Here is a 22574-nt window from a genome sequence, read left to right as displayed (position 1 = left end):
AAGGCTAGCATTGTTCCTAATACTAGTACATAGGTGTAAGTAACCTCTGAGTGGGTAATGCCACCAAACAAAAGCAACACCTTCAAAGTCTCTCTCAGTGACTAGAGGCAGCCAGACACTCAAACTGCCAGTCCTGAATTACGGCCTCTGAATGGTGAGGGCTTCACATTTCACTGATCAGGGCACAGCCCAATCAGAAGACAAACCCCTGCACTGCCAGGGACCAGCAAATCCGCTTTCTTCCAGTGTGCACATGACTGAATGTGCTTCTGTCCATCATCTGGGTCATATATAGTTCAATGCGAGCTGAGCAGACAGGGCTGCAAGGAAATCTGGCGCGGTTCAATACCTCATCTAGTCTGGGTTCCAGTATCTAATTTTTTTTTTACTGACAAACTCATTTCTCTACCGGGACAGGATGCTGTGCTGGCTGGGAGTTCCATTTCTACAGCAAGAATCCTATCTGGAAACAGAGAAGTTGTCCTCTAAGCCACAGCAGCTCGAACTTTTTTGATTGTTGTTGCTGCTTTCTCCCATCACCCCCACCCCCTTTTGACAAAGATCCAACTGTAAAAAGTCTTACGTAACAGTTCAGGACTCCTTCGGTTCTTTTACTGGGTAAGCACTTTCAATTTTTTTTTTTTTTTTTAACTAAAAACCATTTTAACATTGAATCTGTTGATAGGCTTGACTAAAATCTTTTAAGTAATTTGTGTGGTGAAATACTGTCAGTGGATTTTTTAGTCTCATTTCTGCACGTGCTCCTTTGTTCTCAGAACAGAAGCTTTTTATACACACCCCATAACGCAGCTGGAGAGAGTTATGAAGTCAGTTATTATAAGGAACACAAAGGTTGCTTTGCATTCTTTGCCTTTAGAGAATTAATTTTGTATTTGTTTTCTTAAAACGAAGTATTAAAGAAGAGAGAAAGTGAATAAACAAAAGAATAAACTGTTGGAGAATCTAGCAAAGTTTGAAGTTTTTACCACCTTTTTTCTATCAGTAGTTTTGTGTAGCCAAACACTTGTGCTGCCTGGGGCGGTGGGGGTAGAGGCAGGCGTAGACAGAGAGGAACTAAGCCAGACATGGACAAAGGCATGAGCCAAAACCAGACAGTCCTGGCCGTTCGATAGGCCAGCAGTGGGTGAGACAGGTCAGCCAGCTGCAGGGGCGGGAGAGGGGGGAAAGGGGCATGGATGTGTGAGGTGCTCATGCGTGCGATCGTGACTAGATTCTGAAACTGCCAGCCATTTTCCCAGCTATGCTTTGTGCAATCTAAAGGAATGCATCTCCTCTGAAGCAGTCTTGCCAGAGCCCAGTGATAGCGAGGAGTACGGTAAATACCACAACATATGTAATCAGAAAATACTGGGATCTGGGGTGGGCAAGAGGGAATGCAGAGGGTGTGGAAATTTTTTAGTGATCTGGAATGTGTTGAGTGACAGGAAGTGCCCCAAGCTCTCCCCCCCTCAACTCTTCTCAGTCGCGCCTGCTTTTGTCTAACTCTTGTAATCTACACACTACTGCTTACAAAGCTGTCTGAGTTTAAGACAAAAAGAAACATAAAAGGCTCTCCCGTTCCACAGTACCTGCAATATGGAAGGAATGTAAAAAGCATGGCCCTTTAAGACTGTGGACACTTTTTCAGGTATACACGAGAAAGATAATATAACAATTTTCCAAGTATAATGAGAATTATGAATTATAGTCAAGCTTCCAAATCTAATCTTTAAAATCCTGATTCTGCTATACTTACGAATGCTTAAGTTGGTTCCTAATTTGAAGGAGGCTTGTTTGTTTGGTTAATACATCGCATTTGAAATTGTTTCTATTTTCTCTGTATAAATTTGTGCTTTGGGAGGAAAAAAATGCAAGTAAGTAGAATGCTCTGAAAAAAACGAGATTTTTCCCTTCAATGGTTGGAAAGCATTTTAAAGGGTTGGTTTCTTGGAAAAAGCAGCTCCCTCTCTCTCATTTTTGAATGTATGCTATAAAGATAACTTTATACCATTATAAATGTAAGATAGAAAACTTTTGACACCAAAAAATAGTGTTCTAAGAGAAAAACAACTTAGCATTTTCCCAAACTTCCATATTATTAACAGAAACACTAAACTTAAGAGAAAAGTAGCCAAATAGTTGAATGGCTAACTCTACTTATGGAAGATGAAATGGAAAATTACGTGTGAATAAAATGATACTTGGGAATGTTTCTACCTCCTACTACAAAAGATGTTAGTGGTCAGCCCAGGAGTTAATCTTTCCTAGTGTGGCTCTGAGCCTTCATTCCGAGCAGACGTTATTCACATGACGATTCGAAAAGTCCATTCATATATCTCACTACCTGGATTTGAATAGAAACCAGACAGCAATTCTTTAGTTCCAGCCACCATTCGCCCCACTGGACAATAGCGATTTGTTAGCACAGAGTCACAGGCTGTGGGACACAAAGCTTGGAGCTGCAGAAAGATGGGGGATTCAGAGAACAGGAAATTACAGGCCCGATGCACTCCTGGCAGCTCTAAGAATACCAGAAAAAAAAAAAAGGCAACACAGCGATGCCATGTTTAAGAGCTACTTCTAGCGTTTTCAACCACCTCCAATGTCATAAAAGCTCTATTGTTGGAGTATATAAAGTCACGAGTTCCATGTGCTCTCTTTTCTCACTACAGCGAACTTCATTCAATGCCTTGGCATAGAAAAATCAAAAGCACCCAGAGTCGATTAGTTGTGAGCTCTGATAGAAAGGAGAGGAGCATTTTACAACTAAAATGACAGAGGAAAATATGCTTAGTAACACATAATAAAATTAATATATTTTACAAATTATTTCATAAGGCCAGACAATCAAAACGAAACCAAATCTAACAAGACTCCAGGGAAATGAATTTTTCTTCAAAATATCATATGAAATCTACTATTTAATTCCATCAAAAGTTTCTTCAGAAGACACATATCAATTTTAAAACTAATCCTACACAGAACATTTCTGAGTTCTGGGTTGTATTTTCCAAAACAAAGAACTAAAATCAAAGCCCTGAGGATTTATTTTGAAATATTAGAAAGGAAAACTAAATTTTCTTTTGTTGGTTATCAAATTATTATAGCTCCCTGGCTAAATTTAGAAACTGTCTCTACTTCCCTCTCCTTAGATATAAAAAATGAAATTAATGGACATTCTAGGTGAGAGGAGAGGGATAATTCTGCAATCTCAATGAGCAGTGGAAAACAGTTCATGGGTTCCTGTCCAGGCCCTCAAGCCTCAACCTGAGCATCAAGGGGCCAGAATGGTGTCCATTTCAACAGGAGTAGCCCCTGCACAAGAAAGTTGTGAATGGTTTTGTTCTTCTGTGATCCATTAGCAAACACAAGTCCCAAATGATATCATACCTGAAATACTCATCAAATGAGATCATGAATAATCAAAAAGTGCTTTGGAAATATGAACGGTTCTACTCTATTTGGTCCTATGGCTTTAGGATAAACACATGCCAAATTTTATGTTGCTGGAAAACCAATCAGCAACTTTTAAACTACTAATTATTGGATTTCCTCAAATTCTATCATTACTCATCAAACACAATAATCAATTAATACCTCAAACTGTGCTATAATCACATGGCTATTTTTATTTGAATTTAGTCAAAATTAAATAAAATTTAAAATTTGGTTCCACAGTTGCACTAGCTACATTTCAAGCACTCAACAGCCCCATGTAACTAGTGGCTATTATACTGGACAATGCAGAAACTGGACATTTCCAACTGCGGGAAGTTCTATTGGACAGTACTGATCTAGAGCATATTTATATCCAGAACACCTGTTTTCAACTGCACATCCAGCTAGACATGAAAGAAAGTGATCTCTAAGCAAAAAATACAGTGACAAGACAAGGTAGCTAGCACTACGATACTTGAGAGATGTCTAAAAAAACCATTTTGAAAACAAAGGTTTCATTTTTTTCCTTGGTCTGTAATAAAGGTTATGAAGAATATTAAGACGGTAGTGGCAGACAGGTAGCAGTGGCCAGAGTAATTAAAATGTCCCAGAATGGCATTTAGTGTAATGACTACATGTCTTAACCTCCAAATCTACCATCAAATAATCAGACAGGATAAACATGAATATGAGATCCTTCAATTTGGATGCATTCTCAACCCATCCTATGCCTGCTAGGTGCAAGAAACTGGGTCTTAGGGTCAAGTGGACATGGGTTGGAATCCGGGCTCTGCCACTTATTTACTATGTGATCCTGAATAAGTCACTTCCTCTCTTTGTCTCAGACTTCTCATGTATAAACCACAAATATTAATGCCTTCCTGACAGTCGTTTTAAGGTTCAAGGATCATATATATAAAAGATCTTGAACTGCTCCTGGCACATTGGAAAACACCCTGGACATGTCAATTCCGTGAAAACACAGGAAGGGCTTGAGGTTCAATTCATTGTCTGAGACTCTTCCCAAACACAGAGAATGGAAATAGAAGGGTTCCAGGCTGCTTTATAGCACAGGCCATTCTGTTTAAATTTTAATTAAAACAAACATAAAGATGAAAGCTGTCAACACTGCACAAAGAATCTCACCAAGTCTTAGAAACAGAAATATTAGATGAACTGATTGAATGAATATAGGAAAATTATCATTTGAAAAGTGAGGTGGACGATCAGATTTTAATATCATGAGGTGTATTTAATACTGATACTAGTTTAATGCTATTACGTATTAAGAATCATTTTCTTAAATTAAGAAATAATATTTCCTGGAGACTTTTTTGGAATAAGCTTTCTACTAATTCTTCTTGGTGATTAAAACAGAAACATGAAAATTCTAATATTGCCTATGACTAAGAAATTAAAATAGCCTCCTGCAGGTATGGGAAAGAAACTTCATGTCTTTTAAAATCAAAGCCATACACTTGAAACTAACACAACATTGTAAATCAACTATACTCCAATAAAAATTTTTAAAAATAAAACCAAAGCCATAGAAGGAATTCCTAGGCCAGATCTGTACTACATCTGCAGACTCATTTTAAAGTTTAAAGTAATCGAGCAGAAACTAGAAAAAGTAGGTGATTCTTAATGATGATGCTAAATAACTGAAAAATGTTGAACATGCTACAGAATCTTTTCAGAGTACAAAAGGCAAGAGATTTTCCAAAGCAAACAGCAGAACATATAGGGGAGATAATGTGGTACAGTGTAAAATCTGAAAAGGTAGGTTCATAATCCCAGAAACTGGCTGGATTAGATATGACATGAAATTTTAGCTTTGCCACTATCTAGCTAGGCGATTTTTAACAAAGTCACTTTCAAGTCTTTGTTACCAGTGGTGGTCCAAAAAATATATCTATACTGGAGGCTAAATGACAGATAGCAATTTCGATTTGCAAGAGGGTATTCAAATATTTATCAAGCACAGTGCTAGACCCAGGTTGAATGGTGAACAAAATAGATACAGAGGCTGCCCTCTTGGAGCTGATAAGCTATTAACTGAGATAACCATGGCTAGAGGCCATCTCATTTAAAAAATGGTAGGGATCTGAGTTCAAAAACTTTGAGAATGGACCCAGTGATCTGGAGAAACTGCCGTGCCATCCTTCGAAGCTTAACTAACATAGTTCATAAGAATATGAAAGAAGGTACACCCTCAGCTCCGTTTGATTCAAGCAAAGAGAGATGCTAAACTACAAGACCTTAATGGATTTCAAGCCATTATGGAAACAAAATACTGGGTTGGCCAGAAAGTTCCTTCGGTTTTTAAATAAAAATAAAAAGACACATTTTTCATTTTCACCAAGAACTTTATTGAACAACGTATTCACCGTTTTGTTCCACTACCTTCTGCCATTTTTCAGGCAACTTTGTAATTCCATCTTCCCCAAACTTTTTTATCTTTTTGAGCAAAGAACTGTTCCAGGTGCCTTTTACAGTCTTCCATGGAATTGAAATTTTTTCCATTAAGAGAATTTTGTGGGATTTCCCTGGTGGCACAGTGGTTAAGTCTCCACACTCCCAATGCAGGGGCCCGGGTTCAATCCTGGTCAGGGAACTAGATCCCACATGCATGCTGCAATGAAGAGTTTGCATGCCTTGACTAAGGAGCTGGCAAGCCACAACTAATGAGCCCGCCTGCCGCAACTAAGACCCGGTGCAACCAAATAAATAAATAAATATTTTTAAAAATAACAAATTTAAAAATTTTTAAAAAGAGAGAGAATTTTGTAAAGACCAAAATAAGTGGAAATCCAAAGGTGCAATATCTGGTGAATACGGCGGATGAATCAGAACTTCCCAGCCAGCTGTAACAGTTTTTACCTGGTCATCAAAGAAACATGCGGTCTTGCGTTATCCTGATGGAAGATTATGTGTTTTCTGTTAACTAATTCCAGATGCTCTTCATCGGGTGCTGCTTTCAGTTGGTCTCATTGGGAGCAGTACTTGTTGGAATTCATCGTTTGGTTTTCCAGAAGGAGTGCATAATAGAGGACTCCCTTCCAATCCCACCATATATACAACATCACCTTCTTTGGATGAAGACCAGCCTTTGGTGTGGTTGGTGGTGGTTCATTTCGCTTGCCCCACAGTCTCTTCTGTTCCACATTATTGTACACTCTGCTTTTCATCACCCGTCACAACTGGTTTTAAAAACGGACTGTTTTTCTTATGTTTAAATAGAGAATTGCATGTGGATATATGGTCAAAAAGGTTCTTTTTGCTTAACTTATGTGGAACCCAAACATCAAAGCAACTGACATAACCAAGCTGGTGCAAATGATTTTCAACGCTCGATTTGGATATTTTGAGTATGTAGGCTATCTCCCGCGTGGTATAACATTGATTGTTCTCAATTAATGTCTCAATTTGATCGCTATCAACTTCAACTGGTCTACCCAACCATGGAGCATCATCCAGTGAGAAATCTCCAGCATAAAACTGCACAAACCACTTCTAACACATTCAATCAGTCACAGCACCTTCTCCACACACTGCACAAATCTTTTTGTGTTTCAGCTGCATTTTTACCTTTCTTGAAATAGTAAAGCATAATATGCTGAAAATGTTGTTTTCTTCCATCTTCAATATTAAAATGGCTACATAAAAATTCGCCAATTTTAATAAGCTGTTTTTTTAAATGCACGCTGATACGACAGCTGTCACAATACAATCTAACAAAATCGTTTCGAATGAGGTTAGACAACTAAGCGCTACTAGAACCATCTTACAGAAAAACCGAACGAAATTTATGGCCAATCCAACACCTTCAAACAAACAAAGGGTGGTTTCACAGTGACCATTACTCAGATCTGTGGCAAACCACTATCTCATACAAAAATTCAGTCTCCTTTGTTAGGTGATGATTAAAAAGAAGAAAATTTCTGGAGCGGAAAGAGTAGTGTGTCTGATATAGAAAAACAATCCAAGAGCAGACCATGATACACTGAAGCATTAGATGTGATACATATTTCCTTCACCCCCTTCCCTAAGACTAAATTCTTAGCACTTACCATTTCCTTTAATGGCGCATCCTATGACAGCATGACCACACAGCTAGCTAGTACTCAACCCATGACTCAACTAGCTCTTAGCAACCAAAAATATTTCAGACATGGATGATAAACATGAAAAGAAGGCAGGGCTAGGGCTAGAGTCACAACCGGGCTTCTGTAACAATTTATCATACAAACTAGTACCATGTCTATGAAGTATCTAAATATTAACATCTCCTCCAATTGGAATTTAGTCTTTGTTGTCATAGGACTATATAAGAAGTTGCTGTTAACAATAAAGTATCTCCATATACCACTATGGCACAATGTTATTTCCACAGAATCTGAGGCTCCCAGTACACAAATCCCAATCACGAAATTCCCATTCTAGTTCCTTGACACTTACAGAACTTGGGTTTCCACACAGATTTTTTTTCCCCACCGGCAAGAACCCAGTATCATGTGTATTTTGCTTTTCCTTTGTTCACTGAATATCAAAGTCAAGTGAAAGAGAGAGCTGGCAAATGTACTCAGAACAAATTAGACAGTTAAATCAAAAAAGAGGCTCCCAATCTGGTCATCTGTTACTATGACCTAGATTTTGTTAGAAGTATCTCCATTTGGCTTTCTAATAGCATTACATTTTATCAGGCTCACTTCTATGTATAATCCTATATTACTAGAACAGACAATCTCTTCTGCTTGGCCACTTAAAAGCTTCTAGGTATAGAGTTCATTCTTTCAAAGTCTATCTGTTGAATGCTTAGTATATGCTAAGCGTTGTTGTAGGCACTGAATATACAATAGCAAACCAGACAAAGGTCCTGTCCTTCAGCATCATAGTCACAAAGACTGGAATCCAGTCTCAGCTTAAGCACTCACTGACTGCGTGACCCAAGACAAATCTGCCTCTCGGAACCTTAGATACCTCCTCTAGGAGAAAAAAGGGAAAATAATACTACTTCAAAGAACTTGTGTGAAAAATATGTTTGTCAGTGTCTAGCATAGTGCCTGGAATCCCACAAATGTTTGACAAACATAGCTAAAGTTTTACAAATAGCAGATATTACTATTATCCATTCTGCTTTTATATCCATGTATATGAGAATCCCTCTAGTTTTTTTTAAAAAATAACAGGTTTCAAAGGCTTATGTATATCTAAAATATTTATTTCAGATGTTAAGAGCTAAGCAGAGTAAGATCCATTAATGGATGAACTGCTACTTCTGATTATTGAAAAGTTTCTGGTTGTATATGCTAAACACAAGATAGCAAGAATACTATGAGAAAACTACTGTGAGAAAAATACTTTCAAGTTGGGATGTTAATGGTGAAATGGATCACTGCACTCACACAGATTTCAAAAGGTAGAGCACTTTATCTCCAGCAGTATTACTATTTTCAGTTAATTTAATCAGAAATTGTATAGAAGAAACGTAACTAAAATTTGGAGGGACTTCCCTGGTAGCGCAGTAGTTAAGAATCTGCTTGCCAATGCAGGGGACACGGGGTTTGATCCCTGGTCCGGGAAGACCCCACATGCCACGGAGCAGCTAAGCCCGTGAGCCACAACTACTGAAGCCCGCACATGCCCTAGAGCCCCTGCTCCACAAAAAGAGGAGCCACCCCAATGAGAAGTCCATGCACCACAATGAAGAGTAGCCCCCACTCGCCACAACTAGAGAAAGCCTGCGCACAAGCAACGAAGATCCAACACAGCCAAAAAAAAAAAAAAAAAAACCTTTGTATTCTCAAGTCTACCATAGCCATCAAGTAGGGCAAAGAAAGTATGTCTTTCCCCTAAAGATCATTATGGAAGTCTCACAGAGAAAGAAATGTCTCTGAAAGAAAATTCCTGGTTGACTATAGTGATATACTTTATAAAATAACTTATTTTTTCATCTTCTAAAAATAGTATGCTTACTGAAGATAGACTAAGAGGCACAAAAATATGAAGACAAAAAGTTATTCATAAACTAAAAAAAAGTTATTCATCATCCCACTATCTAAAGATAACCACTGTCAGTAAATTTCCCTCTAGTCTTGTTTTGTAGTTATCTATTAGTGATTTTTAAAATACCAGGAGGGGCTTCCCTGGTGGCGCAGTGGTTGAGAGTCCGCCTGCCGATGCAGGGGACATGGGTTCGTGCCCCTGTCCGGGAAGATCCCACATGCCGCAGAGCGGCTGGGCCTGTGAGCCATGGTCGCTGAGCCTGCGTGTCCAGACCCTGTGCTCTGCAACGGGAGAGGCCACAACAGTGAGAGGCCCACGTAGCAAAAAAAATAAAAAATAAAATAAATAAAATAAAATACCAGGAGTTTTTGTCATTATATTCGTAACACCTGTTCTATGGAGAAAATTTGGATAATAAAAAAAAAATGTAAAGAAAATTTGTCACCTATAACCCCACTTACAGAGAAAATTCTTATTAATATCTTGGTGTAGTTCATATACAATGGAATCAATTCTTTATATACAATTTCATATTCTAATTTGTTCCCTTAAAAGCATTTTTAAAGTCTATAAAAATGACTTTTTTTAGATATCCAGGTGGTTTCCAGTTATTTTCTATTATAAATAATACTGTAGTGAACATATTTATACAGAAATCACTAACTACATTTCTGATAATTTTTTTAGTTTGACCAATTTACACTCCTACTAACAGGAACTGATAGTGCTTGTCTCATCCTAAGCTCATAAAACACTGAGAATGTGCTACACATAATTAGCTGGTACCCAAATATAATAAGGTTTCCATTTCTTCAATAATGAAAAAAGAAGAGTTCTAAAGGAAAACTCAAAGTGAAATAAGGACAAGAAAATAGAAGAATCTCCCTAGTAAGATAAATTATATACACCCTTGAAAATGATAGGCATTTAACAGAAATCTTGAAAACCTTCCAAAAGGATACAGGGAAGTTGAACATTAGGTTCCCCAAATCTCAGAAGTAAAAACAAATCAAATCAAATCACTCTATCTTGTAGATGTGTTCATTACTTGGAAACAGTGACATGAATCAAGAATTAATCCCACCTTTGGGAGAAAAACAACACGGAAAACTGTGGTGATAAATTAAAACGCACAAAATCAGTATTTTCGCATCTGAATTATTTTCAAATTTTAGGAGTGAGCGAAGAGTATTAATTATGGATATAAATTTTTGGTTTCCCAAATTTATAACAGAGATTACTATAAATTCTTCTTTTTTTTTCTTTTTTTGGCTGCTTTGGGTCTTTGTTGCTGCACACGGGCTTTCTCTAGTTGTGGTGAGTGTTGGCTACTCTTCCTTGCAGTGCACGGGCTTCTCATTGCGGTGGCTTCTCTTGTTGCGGAGCATGGGCTCTAGGCTTCAGTAGTTGCGGCACATAGGCCCTAGAGTGTGTGGGCTTCAGTAGTTGGGGCACGCTGCCTTAGTTGCTCGGCGGCATGTGGGATCTTCCCAGACCAGGAATCAAACCCGTGTCCCCTTCAATGGCAGGCAGATTTTTAACCACTGTGCCACCAGGGAAGTCCTATAAATTCTTACCAAGACAAGAAAATAACCAATAATATCACTTATTCAACAAAGCTTTACTGAATGACAACTTTGTTTCAGGTACTTTTATGTAAAAGAAGAGATCCAAAGTCATTAAAAAGAGTTCTTTCCTCAAAAAGCTTGCCTTTAGTATGCTTCCCAATCTGGCCCTCTTATATCATGTAACATCTGCCCTGCCTAATTGCTGAAACATTAAATATTTCAGCCCATGACTAGAAAAAGGAAAACCTTTGAGGACACACACTGCACTGATCAACATAAAAATCAAATTTTCTTAAGAAAGAAAAAAAAAAAAAAAGCCCAAAGTTAATAAAATCCAATTGAATAGATTTCACTTACATGGCCTCATACCAGCACAAAGTAATGTTTACCCAAGTACCTACAGTCAAGAGGCATTCAAACACTGACAGGAAGAAAAAAAACTCTTACTTCCCACAGAATAGCTAATAAAATTACTATCATTTTTCATTTCTTTGTAATTTTCCCTGTAAATCCTGCTTAATTTCAGTCTGACAAGACGGATTTCTCCTTAAGAGAAAATGACGCCCCAGGTTTCCTGCAGATATTTGAGAATATGTATATCACACAGAAGAGAAATTGTCACAGTAACTGTATGGTCCAAAAATAAAAGCTGATCAGGTCAGTGTGAAAGGACAGATTTCTGGTAAAGCTTCATATCTGCTAAGACTTCGATACTTATATATACTTAATATGTTTGAGAAATACACCCTCCTCAATAGCAAATAACATTTATCAAGGGTCTACTACATGTCAGAACCTGTGCAATGTTTTTCTAAACATGTCATTTAATAATCACAACCATCTAAAGAATCCGGTACTGTTATTAGCACCTATTTTACTGATGAAGATACTGAAGCTTGGAAAGCTTGTCCACTGTCAAAACTGCTAGGAAACAGCACAGTCCAGATGACTGGTTCCTAGGGGAACTGCTCATTTCACTATAGCAGTTTGATTTTCTATGGTTTGGTGGGACTTTTTCCTTCTTTAAAATTTTTCCTGTCAAAGACTAGATAAATTTTTTTCTGCTTCTAACTTTGAAAAGAACTAGTTTCCAGGATCACAAGAATATGGGCCAGTACTATGTAATTTTACATATGATGAAAATAGATTTCTGAATGTCAGGAAGTAGGCAGTCTAAACTATGCATGGAACTTTTAAAAATAGCTAGATATCACTTATTTATTAGGCTTCAAGTCTCCAGAAAAAGTAGAAAGAACTATATAATCTCTCTTAAAAATTTACTTAAGTATAAACAATATAGTCTAATTTGGAGAAATACATCCAGTGTTTGCTAAAATAGAGTACTGTCCATTGCACCAATGCTCTATGCTTATATTGTAATGTTATTTAAAAGGATATATAATATCTTAAAAGAATGGCATCTCTGGATTACTGTATGTGAATGTGAAAGCCTGTTGTAAATAGTAAAGCAAAATTATCATTAACATTATTTTAAGGCACTTGTTCTGCTTTAATAGTTCCTAGAAATTCATGGTTACCTTTTGATAACAGATAACTAGAATTCACCAGAAAAGATCCTTAATTTTGGGCAGGCAGTAAAATGTAGAGAAAAAAGCAGAGACAGTATGATAACATGGGTTTAATCAAAGAATTTCTAACTAAAATTCTCTAAGCCTCAGTCGCCTCAGCTGTAAAATGGGAAAATACTAAGTTCCTCATACAGCTGAATGAGAGTCATAAATGACAAAGTGCCTCTCTAAAAGTCATGATTCATTCATGATTCACTGTCAACAAATACAGATTGGGAACATGAAACAGTATGATCAAGAAAAAAATTAAGATGTGTATCTAGCTTGGGAGCAAATGGTATACCTAGTTTGGGAGCAATAAGGAAACGGACGTGGCTTAGGAACTAGTGTATTAGGGCCCCATAGTGAAAGCCTTTGTCATGTGAAAGCATTTAGATTTTATTTAACGGCAGCCAGGGCATCAAGTTTTAAAGTCAAATTTGCATTTAGCCACTGGGTGGAAGGTAAATTAGAGGTGGGCGAGACTGGAGGCAAGGAGAATACGCAAAGGCTGTCACATGCTACAACACAGATGAACCTTGAGGGCAGTATGCTAAGTGAAATAAGAAGCCAGTCAAAAAAAGACAAGTATTGTACGCTGCCACTTATATGGGCTATCTAAAGTAGTCAAACTCATAGAAACGGAAAGTAGAATGGTGGTTACCAGGGGTTGGAAGAAGGGAAAATGGGGAGTTGTTTAATGTATACAGGGTTTCAAGTTTCCAAGATGAAAAACTTCTAGAGATCTGTTGATCAACAATATGAACATACTTAACACTAATGAACTGTGTATTTTTTAAAATTTAAGATGATAAATTTTACGTTATGTGTTTTTTACCACAGTTTTTTTTTTTTTTTTAAGATGCAAACGGGAGGCCAGGGCTTGTTTTGTTTTATTGTGACATTTTGCTCTATTCAACCTCTGAGCAATTCTCTTGCTGTTTTACTGAACTGTAAAATAACTGGCTAAATGACATCTGATTTGCAGGGCACTGAAGTTCCACTTGACCTCAAGTATCTTACCCTATTACTTGTCATGCTACTTACTTAACATATCCTTCATTAAAATTGCTTTTTTAAAAAGCATGCTTAAAATATTATTGAAAAATAACTCAAAATGTAAGAAGTACTAAACAGAATAAAAGGTAAAACCCCACCAATTGTCTCACAACCCTACTCTTGACCCAAAGTATTACTGGTTTGGTGTGATTCCTTCCAGCCCTTTACTGTAAATTTTAAAAAAGTTATCATTTAAGGCCTCTCTTGTGACCAACTCCAAGTCATTAACTAGAAATGGTCTCTTAACACAAGTCCTTGAGCCCTATGCGTCCCCTCAAACTTTTAAACCAAGCTTCTGCCTAGCTTTTTAAAATTTGTGTTTGTTCCAGTGTAAAAAGTAAAGCACACTCATCTCAAATGTACAGTTCAATGAATTTTTACAAAGTGAACAAACTTGTGGAACCAATACCCAAATCGAGATATAGAGTATTACTACTACCTCAGAAACCTCCTTTGTGCCCCCTCACAGTCATTATATCCTCTCAGTAAACGTAACCACTATTCTGACTTCTATCACCACAGATTAGTTTAGCCTATTTTTGAACTTTACATAAAGTTACATATAACTTTACATATAACTTTACATATTATATAATCTTTTGTGTTTGGCTCCTTTTGCTCAACATTTTGTACAGGACATTCATCCATGCTGCTGCATACTGTGACAGTTTGTCCGTACAGTATTCCACTTTACAGATTATACCACAATTCATTTACCCATTCTACTGTTGATAGATATTTAGTTGTTTCCAGTTTGGGACTATTACAAATAATGCTGTTATAAACATTCTCATAAATGTTCTCTCAGCATACACTTTATCCATTTTTATTGGGTGTAACTGTTTATGTTCAACTTGCAAAGGTACTCCTGAAGAGTTTTCAAATGTTTGTACCAACTTACACTCTACTTCTGCTGGCAGAAGTTGAGTGTTAACAGTGGTTCTCTCCAACGCTTTAAATGGTCAGTTTTTCTGTTTATTGTTTTAATTTTAGCCATTCTGGTGGCCATGTGGTAGTATATCATTTAAAAATTTTTTTCATTATTCTGATATCTAGTGATGTTGAGTACCTTGGGCCAGAGTTTGATAGGTATTTGGGAGGTAGATTTAATAAATCTAAGTGACCTACCGATTGAAGAGAAACAAGAGAAAATCTAGAATGATAGAAAAGGGAAATATATTTAGGAAAGAACAAAGGGACAGAAAACATACTCATTTCTGAAATTATTAGATTTGACTCTGCCAATGAAATGGGTGAGACACAAGATTCAAGAATTGAATGCAACTACTGAGGCTCAACGGGACACATAAAGGTTCTCACATTAAAAAATAATTTAAAACAAACAAAAATCTCCAACACCACATCTTAGGTGGTAAAGAAAATAAATTTACAATCCAAAGGAAGAAAGATAAAGATACACTGAAGTGCAGTATTTAAAAAACAGAACCTCATAGATGCTTATGATTTTCTCCACTATAACTTCTAGAAATTCCTGTGAAGATAACAGAAACAAATCTATATAGAGTGATGAGTCCGGCAAATGGAATTAAAGAAAAATTCAAAGCCTTAATAAAGGACAAGTTCACTAAATCAGATAGACAAGGATCTTCTGTGTTCAGACAAGAAGACTATCTGTGACACCTCAAGTTTCTCTATTATGAGAACATGAAGAAGAAGAAAAGAAAGGCTCACAGTTAATCAAACTATGTGAGGATTAAAGATGAGAAACAGATTTGGAGCTAGGCTCAGTCTTCTGAGATTCACCTCATCATTGGAATATCTATAAGCTAACTATTGCTTCTCTTTAAGTATTACGTGGTATCAAGGGCTTGAGATCTAGAGACAGGCAAACCTGTATTTAAATCCTAACTTTCTATCTCTCCTTAGCTATTTTTTAAATTTTTTTATTTTATATTGGAGTATAGTTGATTAACAATATTGTGTTAGTTTCAGGTATACAGCAAAAATAGGCAAGAGACCTTCTTAGCTATTTTACTCTAGGCAAGTGACCATCTCTAGCTTCAGTTTTCTCATATCCAGAATGAGAATAGTAATGATAGGGCTTCCCTGGTGGCGCAGTGGTTGAGAGTCCGCCTGCCGATGCAGGGGACGCGGGTTCGTGTCCCGGTCCGGGAAGATCCCACATGCCGCGGAGCGGCTGGGCCCGTGAGCAATGGCCACTGAGCCTGCGCGTCCGGAGGCTGTGCTCCGCAACGGGAGAGGCCGCAACGGTGAGAGGCCCGCGTACCGAGAAAAAAAAAAAAAAAAAAAAAGAATAGTAATGATCCACAGAACTACTGTGAACATTAAATGAGATAATACAAAGTAAAGCACTTAAATGCAATGCCTGACCCATAGTTTGGTTCTCCATAAATGTTGATATTATCATCTACAAAATGGGACCAATTCACATATCCATTAAGATTGAAAAGAAGTAAAGTGACATGTATGATGCCTAGCCATAGGAGGCACACAAATGGTAGATATTATTATTATCCCCTACTTTTAGGGAACTCTGTATCATTTAATGTCAAACTGCATATGAAATGGTATAGTGCCCTGATTAAGAACACAGTGGGTCTGAAACTCCTGAATTTAAATCCTGGCTCTGCCACTTAGCTATGTGATCTTGGGCAAGTTATTTACCTTACTTTGCCTTCCTGTTTTTTCACTTGTTTGTTTTGTTTTTTGTGTTTTGTTTTTTTTGTGTGTGTGTGGTACGCGGGCCTCTCACTGTTGTGGCCTTTCCCATTGCGGAGCACAGGCTCCGGATGCGCAGGCTCAGCAGCCATGGCTCACGGGCCCAGCTGCTCCGCGGCACGTGGGATCTTCCCGGACTGGGGCACGAACCCATGTCCCCTGCATCAGCAGGCAGACTCCCAACCACTGTGCCACCAGGGAAGCCTTGCCTTCCTGTTTTTAATCTGTAAAGTGGAAAAAATAATAAGCATCTATCTCATTGGACTGTTGTGAGGATGAGACAACCTTCTTTTAAATTGCTTTATTTATAAAGCTCTAAAAACAAAACCTGGAACATAAGTACTATATAAGTATAAGCTGTTATTATTTTAATAGCAGCAGTATACATGTTTTGTCTGAGACATCTGCATCAAAGAAATGGGGAGGGAATTGCCTGGCGGTCCAACTCCATGCCTTCACTGCCAAGGGCCTGGATTAGGTCCCTGGTCGGGGAACTAGGATCCCACAAGCTGCACAGCACAGTCAAAAAAAAGAAGAAATGGGGAAATAAGTTTGGACATAAACAATTTAACATTCTTCTTATGGATAAGAGAAGCCTAATGAAAATACTCATCCACAAAAATGGAGGGAAAAAGGCTGAAAGAATAACAAGTTACACACAAGAACTGTTATCACTACTAAGGAAATATGACCTCATCTGTCCAGAAATAGTTAGGGGGAAAAAAATGTGCTTTCTGGCTCTGCCCTAACTGTGCAATAATTCAGATGAAGGAAGCCTACATTGCACAGAGAGAAGGAAATAATTTTTCCTACTTTTACCTTACAAGAGCCTGATAACCAACAGAGCTATCTAGAGAGACTGGTGCATCCTCCTATCTTTTTTAGATAAAGGAAAGACTGCTTAGAACAGAATAACCAATTCTGGAAGCCTTCTTAGAAATGTCTTTCTGCATTATTCTGACATCTTTCCACACTCCACAAATCTTCATTCCTGGGCAAGTCAGAAGAGGTATCTAAAGAGGCAAAAATGCCAGTGAGTAGCATACTTTAGAATTAAAAAGAAATCCCATGCTTGTTCTTAGGTCACGATGTCAATCCTGTGGACTGGTTCTTGTAGCTGACTCACAAAATAAACAAAATACTGAACTGCATCGACAACAAATAAAATCAGTGAATTGTAGCTTATCTGTTTAAGAGTTTATGCCTTTTACCAAACTGTGGGCTTCTTGAAAAAAGATATTATTCATCACTAGCATCTAGTACATTGCCCGGTACACACAGAGAGTTCAATAAATGGTGACTGAATTTAGTCATTGAGGACCTCCCCCTTGTAAAAGGTACTATGTTAGGTGCCAGAGAGCATGTAATTGTTCACTTATGTTGATGCCAAAACATTTTAGACTATTTAAAAATTAAACAAGGCCAGATTTGTTTAAGGAGCTGCAGCTGCAGTTGCACCCACTGTCATCCCAGACTTAACTCCGAACAGCAAGGCTACCCTCCTCTGCATGCCTGTGGAAGCAAATTAAATACTTCCCTCAAATGATGGAGAGCCTCTTCCCATGCAGCTCTGGTGTGGTGTCCTTTCTGCTCAGCAAAGGAGGCAAACTCCAGAATCTCTGGTCAGAAAAATGTCATGTTAGCAAGAACAGGAGCTGAGTAAGCCTGGTACACTTCCAAATGAAGTCTTGCCACCTAGAATTCTGAATTGAGGATGCCAGACTCAAGATCATCTGGATTTGCTCCTCTGGCTTTCAGCTTTCTCTAAGAGAGGCCGGGAGAAAGTATGTTGTTGCCAGTATGTGTAATGTGTAATTGCATACTCAAATACTGTACTTTGGATAAGAGTCCAGGACTTGGCAAATGGATGGAATGTAGCACGTGGAACTTTCTGAATAGAGAACCATGCAAAGGGAAGGGTTTCCTCACAAAACATAAACTAGGCAAGGTGTGAATTGCCCCTCTGTGTCACATTTTGGAAAAATTCATGCAGGATAATAAATACTTGAGAATTGGGGGGGGGGTGCTCAGAAGTATGTGAGAGGCAAAACAGCACCATTACCTCAGAAAGCAGTAAGTTTATCTAACAATAATTCTTTATTTCCCCTCCCCCAATGAGATAAATACATGTGATTATAATTTGGTACATACAGGAAAAAAATATCAAGCTGTGGACTCTGGCAGACAGACGGTGTTGAAATTAAACAGTGTGAGCTCTGGCAGCTGCACTATGTACTCTTTCAAATTCTGACATCATTACTCTGGTAAGGGCCCTGTACCAAGTTGGCGTGGGTTCTAATGTGGTTTAGAGAGAGAAGTTCTTGCCTTTTTTTAAAAAGATGACCTACAAATAGTCTTTTTCCTACAACAGGGAAATAAGTATTTCCCTTTACCCCAGATTTTGTTTTAAAGGACAAAGCCATGTTGCCAAGGTATTAATAAAGTGTTAGAAATGATTCTGAGATTTTAAAGGCCACTCAATACAAGCTCTAAAAAGACATCTAAAACAGTACATGAATGTCTCTTAAACTAGTGATTATCCTTTTGTGGTAATAAAGAGTCAATTACAAAGAATGCTAATTTTCTTCATATTTATACTCTGACATTGGCAGCTTAGGTATCCTTTGGAGACCAAGAATGGGGAGCCCTCCCTACTTCAGGCAAGAGAACTTGGACAAGTTACTTGACATCAGATCCACAGTGTCCTCAAATGCTAAGTGAAATAGCAACATCACCCCACAAGATACTCCTTGTGGGTATAATACTTCTCCTCAATAAGTATTAGATAGACTTATGAAAGAACCTTTAAAATTGATGGCTTAATTATAACTTAATAGAGCTAAGTGGTCTGACTTTTCTCCACTCAGATTCAAGAATGGAAAGAATTTACATATAAGCTGGTTTTAAGATCAAGACCGGATTTGTCCTCTTTCAACAAATGATATCACAAAAACAAGATTTCATTCTCCTCTCCAGTAACATCCAATAAAACACAAAATTCCAAATATGAAAAATGACAGTTAAAGAAAAGAGAGAATAAAAAACCACCTGTAGCTCTCAAAGTAGATATAATTTGACTTGTTTAGAGTGACAGGATTTTTCATTTCATTTTTATCATGAAACTTTTTAAATTTTCATAAAAACAGTGATAACAGTAAAATGAACTATCAACTCCTATTCAACAATGATCAAGATTTTGCCACATTTGCTTCAGAAAAGATTATTACTATTTTACTTTTGAGGTATAATTTACATACGGTAAGGTGAACAAACCTTAAATTAAATAAGTCTGATTAATTTTTACATATGTATACATACATGTAACTACCACCCAGAACAAAATTATGGAACATTTACATATAGCAGCCCACAGATTCCCTTGTAACCTTTTCCTCCCCATGTATCTAATACTCTGAACTCAGATAGCATTCTTCTTTCACTTGTTAGGTTTTCCTTTCACCACTAATAATAAGATCTAGGGCTTCCCTGGTGGCGCAGTGGTTGAGAGTCCGCCTGCCGATGCAGGGGACACGGGTTCATGCCCCGGTCTGGGAAGATCCCACGTGCCGCGGAGCGGCTGGGCCCGTGAGCCATGGCTGCTGAGCCTGCGCGTCCAGAGCCTGTGCTCCGCAACGGGAGGGGCCACAACAGTGAGAGGCCCGTGTACCGCAAAAAAAAAAAAAAAAAAAAAAAAAAAGATCTAGGCTTTACTTTTCTGTTTTCTTAAATAGTTTGCCAATGTCTATTTCAATCGTACATTTTTTGGCCATAATGATCCCATTAAACATAAGAAATTTATGCAAGACTCAAAGTAGTAATAATAGAAACAGGCAAAAGACCTAAAAAGTGTAGTTAAAAAAAAAGTCTACATATTTAGAATGCCCGTAAGCCCCCCAACATTTTAAAGGGGGCAGAAGACTGAGAATGCTAGCATAAAAGTGACCAAAAGGAAAAGTGGAATTCATGTTGATTTAACTAAATCCTAAAGAAAATACACTAGACAGTTTTTTAAATAAGGTCTGTACATTTCTAAGCCATTTTTAAGAGAACATTCAACTGAAAATTTAAACCCTTCATATGTTGATTTTTATTGCCTGTCAGTATCTGAATAAATCCCACCCCAATTACATTTTCTTTAAAGTTCACAACCATTTTAAGGCCATGCTCTCATGCCTAAAAGCTGACATTCTTCCTAAATGAGCCAGATCCCTACACAATATTAGACCTAGTACACATACAAATTTAAAGCTAATCAACAGCTTTTTCATGGAGTAAAGTCCTATATTTGGTAGGTACATCTCATCACCTGTCAGTTACTGCATAATTTAGTATTTCAATCAAATGACACAAGCTAGTCGATCTGATATATTTAGCAATATGCACCACTGTTAAATTAATATAGTCATGTGACTGGACAACATATATACTAAATTACTTTGGTATATGCAAACCAAGCAATTCTAGGGTCAACTGGAAAACAGTGGAGTGGGACGGCATATCTCAGTGCAGTGACAAATGCAATAACCACTACCTTATCAGAAGTGTTGTTGGAAGCATTAACTAAGATAACACAAAAGAAAGGGTGTTACTTCTGTCACCTCCTCAGCACTCCTCACCCCCCTCGATTTACATGGACTAAGCTGTGATTTGACAGAAATGCCCTCTCCTCACCTCCACATCCTAGAGCAGCACAAATATTCTACTTCTAAAAGCCATACTTTTCACGAATTCATTTGTGTAACCAAGTATCTCTGAACGACTTGAGAACTGAACTTTGGGATAAATTCCTTTAGTTGGTTTGCTTTCATATAATTTAGTTAAGACTCCACTGGAAATAAAAATTTGAGATGGTATTAAGAAAGCCCCAAAGGGAAGAACTCCAGCCCTAAGTACTTCCTAGAAACAAAAAGATAAGCTGAGGGTTTATTAGGAAGCAAAGACACCCAATTTGCATGTGGCTTACAAAGAACTGACAACTAGTCTCCTTCCTCTACCCAGACCTCAAGTTTCCACTCACAATTCTAGCTAAGCATTTATGGTTAGTCCCTTATACAGATGTTACTCTTTAAATAATCTTTTTATAGAGACTATACAAAAGCAGAACAATTATCATACTGGCTGCTTCTGATCACTTGATCACTGTTTATTTTGGAGAATAAATAACCCCCCTGCCAGCTACTCGCTTTATCGTGACTGACACCTTATGGAGGGCGCTTTGATCTCCAAATTGATTTATTAGGCTGCAAACTGACTATCTCTTATGTTAAAAAGATTAGCAAGCTGAACTTTTACAACTTTCTTCCATCTGCCTTCATCCAAAGAGTAAATGTAGTAACAACTCAATCAGCAACCCCTCCCCAATTATCTTATCATAGAACCATCCCTCAGGAGCCGAAAAGGGTACTACTTAATCAACACTAGCAATATGAACAAAAATCTTATTTTTCATTGCTTTTCAAACCTAGGAGTTGCAAATAAAACATCTGAACCCACTCCACTCCACCAAAACAGATGCATACTGCAACTTTTACAGTAGACAGATTATAGGGTTATTAGTCACATCTCAAAAGGAAATATTAAGCATATTTTTTAAACTAACTTAATATATATTTAAATGATTTCATTTATATACTATTTAGATAAACAATGAATTAAATTTAATTCACTGTTAATAAAATGTTTATATAAATATTTATCAACTGCCTGATACATATCTAAACAAAATGCTTGTTTTCACTGAGTTTACACAACTGTAATACAAGGTACACCATGAGAAATGTTATAGAATTGGGGAGGAAAGATGAGATACCAGGAAGACGTCTAGGAAAGCTTTAGGAAAAATCTGGCATTGGGAAAATAATTAATTCTACCCAGTCCAGCCCATATTGCTTTCACCCCTCTGAGCAATTAGGCATATACTGGAAAGTTTGGCAGCAGACAGACCAAGGTTCTGTGACTTTGAGCAAATCACACCCCCTATTAGAGTCTCATGTATAAAGTAAGTGTAATACCAAATACCTGGCAGAACTGATGTGAAGATTAAATGTGAATGATTTACATATTTATATAGATTTTTATATACTATATATACATATATATGTATCTATATACTTTATTTATACAAACTATTGTAAATATATACATATATGTGACATATTGAATACAGTATATTTATGTGTGTGTGCATATGTGTATATGTACATAAAATCAAAATGGATGGTCAATGTTAACTAAG

General features: G+C 37.4%; 1 protein-coding gene and 1 long non-coding RNA gene across 3 annotated transcripts in view; one reads left to right on the top strand and one right to left on the bottom strand.

Moving 5' to 3' along the window:
- Positions 1–22574, bottom strand: part of NR6A1 (nuclear receptor subfamily 6 group A member 1) — a 210284-nt gene that overhangs the window by 121386 nt on the left and 66324 nt on the right. The gene's annotated exons all lie outside the window — the stretch shown is intronic.
- Positions 288–22574, top strand: part of LOC131761904 (uncharacterized) — a 39672-nt gene continuing 17385 nt past the window's right edge. The window contains exon 1 of the long non-coding RNA XR_009337085.2: positions 288–618. This is a non-coding gene — a long non-coding RNA (uncharacterized lncRNA). The remainder of the gene's footprint in view (positions 619–22574) is intronic.

The sequence above is a fragment of the Kogia breviceps genome, chromosome 8 (genome assembly GCF_026419965.1).
Source record: "Kogia breviceps isolate mKogBre1 chromosome 8, mKogBre1 haplotype 1, whole genome shotgun sequence".
Taxonomy (NCBI): Eukaryota; Metazoa; Chordata; class Mammalia; order Artiodactyla; family Physeteridae; genus Kogia; species Kogia breviceps.
This window is presented reverse-complemented; position numbering and strand designations above follow the sequence as displayed.